Genomic DNA, 5,381 nt, shown 5'->3' with positions numbered 1-5,381 from the left:
GGGGAAATATTTCCACCGGACACTGAAAAGGACAAAAAGCAGAACCAAGACCATTTCTATGCGCAGGGTTCACCAGAGGGGAACAGCCTGTCAGTGCACTTCATTAGCCAATGTTTGCATTCCCAGCTCATTTTAGTAAATGTTAAAAGTATTGATCAATATTGCAGACATCACAAGCACGTAATTACAGATAGCCAGCAGGTGTGCTGGTTCATCCGCCCCTACCGACACGCAAAGCAGCGAGAACAAGGAAAGTGAACTGCCTACATGAAAATACTCAAGTAAAATTATAAATGCTGACAACTTAAGCTGAAAAAAACTTATATGTGGGAAAAAAAAAAAAAAACAAAAACAACCACAACAAACTCACTGTTCTAAAACAAGAATGGAAGTCATCACTGCTATGCAACTGAAGTTATTTAAGAAACCGTGAACAGCAGCAGTATCATTAAGACTCCATGGCAGGGGAGGTGGAACTGGATGATCTTTAAGGTCTCTTCCAAACCAAACTAAGATTCTGTGATATTCTATGATTCTAGCATATGACTGATAAGACAGTTTACCCTGACAGAAAAGCTCGAAAGCACACTTTGCTAGTCCAGCGTTTTGGTCTGGTTTAGATAGCTTTAAACTGCTGAGACCTCAACAGAAGGTATCTTCACCTCATCAAGGAAACGGAGCTTGCTATCAAAAAACAGAACAAACAACCCTTTTCATTAGTCATGACTGAGCTCAACTAGAACATGAGATTCTTTAAGACCTGGATGCATCAGTAAGAGGATTTATGAACCTATAAGGTGCAGATCTGAATCATCAGTTTCACATGGTAGGAGGAGAAACTGAGAAAAACATTTCACTAGCCACAAACGCATTTTTTTCCTGTTACAGAAACCTCAGAGAATACGGTAGCTGGAATTAGGCTTATTTTCCAGTCTGGGGTGTTGTTTTGTTTTTTTTTTTTTTTAATCCTTATGGACTTTACCCCAAAAAGTTTGGTTACACATGTTCTCGGTACCTTCTTACTAATGCTTTGTAATACCTTAGATTTAAAAACATGGGAGAGTACACCTTTGTTTCAGAGTAAACACAGTGCAGCAGCAGATGTTTGGTTAGACTAGGCAGGAACTTACTGTCACATCCTCTTAACTAAAAAGCAAAAAAAAAAAGTTGCATTCTCACTTCTGAAGTCTACGAGTCACTCATACTTTACTATCAAAATATCTTTCACTGAGTTTACTTCCCCTTGTTTGATGGAAATACAGAAAACCAGCAAAAACAAACACAATTATTTTAAGTGTATTGTAAAAACTCAGGTGGATTTTTCTCTGTTCCAGTATGCTTTCTAGAAAAGAGACAACATTCCAGCCTTCAGCATCTGATGTAATACCACACAAGGTGTCAAACTGGAAAAGACTGGAATTAGCAGAATAAGTGAAGTCCACAGTGAGATAGGTGAAAATGTGTTGCAATGACAAAGTGACTACCAATGAGGAGGTTGCTAATGGCATTCAGTTATCAGCTAAGAAACCAATCTTTATATTCTTCTATCTATTCTATTTTATATTCTTAATAACAACCTTAACACAAGAAATAACTGAACAAAATACCAATAAAAAAACCTGAAGTCAGATCTAGGAAACGTACTGATCTTCCTGTACAGATACCCTACAGGAAAACCTGAGTGACTCTGAAGATCTGAGCAATAGAAATGGGATGAAACTTCCTCAAAAGGAACATCTAGCATAACAGAGTTAAAAGCTCTTGTTAGTCTCTGAAGTCGGATTGCAGGCATATAAAACAGTGACAGAAGGACCCGAGTGCAACAACCATCTACAAGATACCATCAGTCACGAGTCTGACGCAAACACTAGAAACCATGGTCCTAGGATACAGTAATTTAGTGTGTAATTTGGCAATAGAAAAGTGTACAGGACTGCCATCACACAGAGGGCCATACTTCACCTCGTAGTCACCTCAGCAGGCAGTTTAAACAGAAGCAGGTACAAAAACAGGCCATTAGAAAACAAAATCAGGATAGCAAGTGCTTCCCTCAGAATGCAGAACCGTAACTTTTGGTTTTCTTCCTTACCAACCCAATCAAGTTTGAACAAGTGTTACAATACGTTCTATAAACTGTTTATTCCCTCCTTGTCCAAACCAGGAGTGACTGAGCTCGTAACTTTCTGCAGAAGGCCAGAGGAGAGAAGGGAATAAAGTCCAGCTCTCTTTCTCAGCATATGTCAAAAGAGACCATTACTCCTTTGTGTAGCTCATGTGAAGTGACTGGGGGGAAAGGAGGGGAAATCCCATGGCCAGTCCCTTGTGAGACATCAGGGAGCAGCCTCCCATGGTTCCAATCCTTTGGGGAAGAACCTCAGAGAGGCAAGGAAGGGATCCGATGGAGGAATCTCAGGCAACGTGCTGGGTTGAACATTTTCCAAGTTGGACAAGCTGATGCCCCGCTGCCTCTGTACAGGCAGAGTGTCTCAGAAAACACCAGATGTTTCAAGAACAAATTTCCTCTTGGATCAGTTTTCTTCCCAAAGGTACAACCTCCCCTACAATGCAGACTGAACTAGACACTATTACTAGATCAACTCTTTCACTTCTACACACAGAGTTTTTAAAATAAATATCCAAGTCAGTCTTCCTGCTGGTAGCTACAAGCCAATAGAGGACAAACCCAGCAGTTTCAAAAACAGGAGAACTATTCTTTGGCAGACTCAAGAAGGACAGTCTTCATTTAATGTTTGGAAAGGTCTTTGCAAACATGCAGCTAGCTGCAGCACTAGTAAAACAGCCAGAAATTGGATCCAGCACTAACTAATCCCCTAGTACCACCATCAAACACAACAGAAAAGACACTGGCATTCACCAGAAAAAAATTTTGTCATTGAAAGAAAACTGGTGTTTTTCAACAGACTACTGATCCTAAACTAGAACACGACCAGAAAGGTCTTTGAAAAACACATGTTGTTTGGGTTTTTTTAATTAAAAAGAGCAATTATCAGGTGATTTCAGTGTTTCTGAAAAGTTTCACTATCAGTTCAGCATCACATAAGCAGATGCAATGTAAATTACTAGACATTTCATTTCTTCCCTGGACAGCAGTGATGAAAGTTTTATATTTCATAACTTTGTTTTAGATTTAAAACCATACAACTACTTAAGCAGTCTGTTTAAATCATATTTAGCTGACCGAGAACATGCGCGATCTACTCTGTTCCTCTTCCACAAGCACTTTGCTTGCAATACCACAGGTCCCCACGACAAGCAACATTATTAAATAAATAGTGTGTTCCTACACACATTGTGGCAACATCCCTCAACTTCAAGGTCAAAGTGGTTTCTTCCTAGTTACCCTAGCAAACTTATTTAAACTACAGTATAACCAAAGTTCCCAGTATCCTTCCAGAAGACCATCATTCTGTTCCACATATTAAATATTAAGACAACTTCTAGTTCTACCTGCGTGTTCACAGTATGTTAAGTTCCTGCCCCAGCAATTTTAAAGTTTTCCATCTTCACTCCATCCCCCAAAATCCACCCTCCCATACACCTCTCCTTTTGAGAATCTGATCTCAAATGGCAGGTCAAAGCCTCCCCTTTCCTTTTCAGATCTCATTTAATCTCTCTCTCCATAACAAGGGAATCAAAAGTTAGCAGACAGCAAATAAAAACCAAAACTTTTGTAGAAGACAGCACACAAGCGTTAGTACCAGCATCCCTTAGAGCAAGGTCAGCATGCCAGAGAATAACCCCATCACTGGGATTATTGAATACTACTTTAAAAGCCGTTAAAATTGTCTTTACTGATTACAAGCCCGCTTCAACGTATCTTAAAAAACAGCCGAATGCAAGGTCATGTTTTTGTAAAACACCAGCCCTACTGTAGGAAAGGGAATTGTATCACAGAAGCCAATGACATTAAGGACTTTGGGCAGCACTGCAGATACCATGTGAACATTAATTCCTGACACGAGTCTGTAGCAAAAAGGCCTAACGGGATCCTTGGAAAGGAGCATTAAGGAGAAAGACAGTATTATCTTTTTATATTGCACCAGTGAGATCAATAATGGACCATCACCCTTCTATTCAGGGACCAACACTTTAATACGATGTTGAAAGGCAGAAATGCTGATAGAACTAACCACAAGCATGATCACAGGCCTGAAAAAAACACCTTAAAGTCAAGTCTCTTTAACAGTAAAGGGATTACTTAATAATCACCAAAGATTACCAATTCTAAAAGAATCCAGTTCTTTTTAACATTTAAAAAAGCAAATATACAGAAAGATACGACTAGGAGTTTAGTCAGAAAAAAATTTTTTTAAATGTTCACTTCCTCTTGGAAAGTGGAGATGATTCATTACATTAATAATTAACAACAAGGCATCCCTGCCACTTGTTGATAGTGGGTGATAAAGATATTTCAATCAAAGGTGATCAAATTCAGCACAATCAATGATTAGACAAGACTCTACAGCCTGCAATGACTAAGGTGTCCAAGCATTGTAATCCTAATAGTCCTCCCAACCCACAGTGATGCTAACTTAGTGAAAAGGTGTTATCAGCACACCTAGACCACGTTAGAGTCACTTCCAATTTTCCTATGAAAGAGGAATTTAACAGGCCATAGCTGGACTGCCACACAGCCAAGTTCAGGATGGCTTCACGTTAGCATGGCAGTGCAAACTGATGACTGTAAAACACAGCTCTACTCTCCTTTTGCCAAACCCCAAATCCCTATGAGAAGAGGGCAGTAGGTGACCCCCTTCCCCCAACACCACACAGAGCAGGTGACAGCCGCCCAGTGTTTCAGAGGTCAAGGCTAGGAGAGGAAGCCCAGCTGCCAAAAACCACACTGCTCACAGGCACCTGACACAGCCAAACCTGCAGGGCAGGAGGGATAAAGGTTTACTTACCCTTCTCCCCACTTAAGCCAGTGACCAGCCTCTTTCACACACAGTGCCTGTTTTTCCCCCAAATCTGGGGCCAACTGCTCCTGCTCACGTGCCCCCCTTCCTTTGCCTGTACCTGCTGATCCCCCCCCCACCATGCACACTGCCTTTCCTCCTCAAGCCCAGTGCTCAACGCCCCCGCCTTCCTACCTGACCCCAGACCCTCCCCACTTACCCACTCCCCAAAACCTGCCGCCTAGACCCTCTACCCCAAAGATCCCCCCAAATCTGTTCAAGAACCACCAAACACACATACACACACACACCCTCCCCACTGCTGGTGCTCACCCCCCCCAACACCCACACACCCCCTCCCCAGCCCCGCTGAGCACCCCTTCCCCCATGAAGCCCCGAAATCTGCTGATCCTCCACACACAGCCCCTCCCAAACCTTGCTGGTCACTTCTTCCCACACACAGCC

Source organism: Athene cunicularia (assembly GCF_003259725.1).
Source record: "Athene cunicularia isolate RWA chromosome 1 unlocalized genomic scaffold, athCun1 chr1_part2, whole genome shotgun sequence".
NCBI classification, from domain to species: domain Eukaryota; kingdom Metazoa; phylum Chordata; class Aves; order Strigiformes; family Strigidae; genus Athene; species Athene cunicularia.
The sequence above is the reverse complement of the archived record's forward strand: the minus strand, read 5'-3'. Positions refer to the sequence as shown.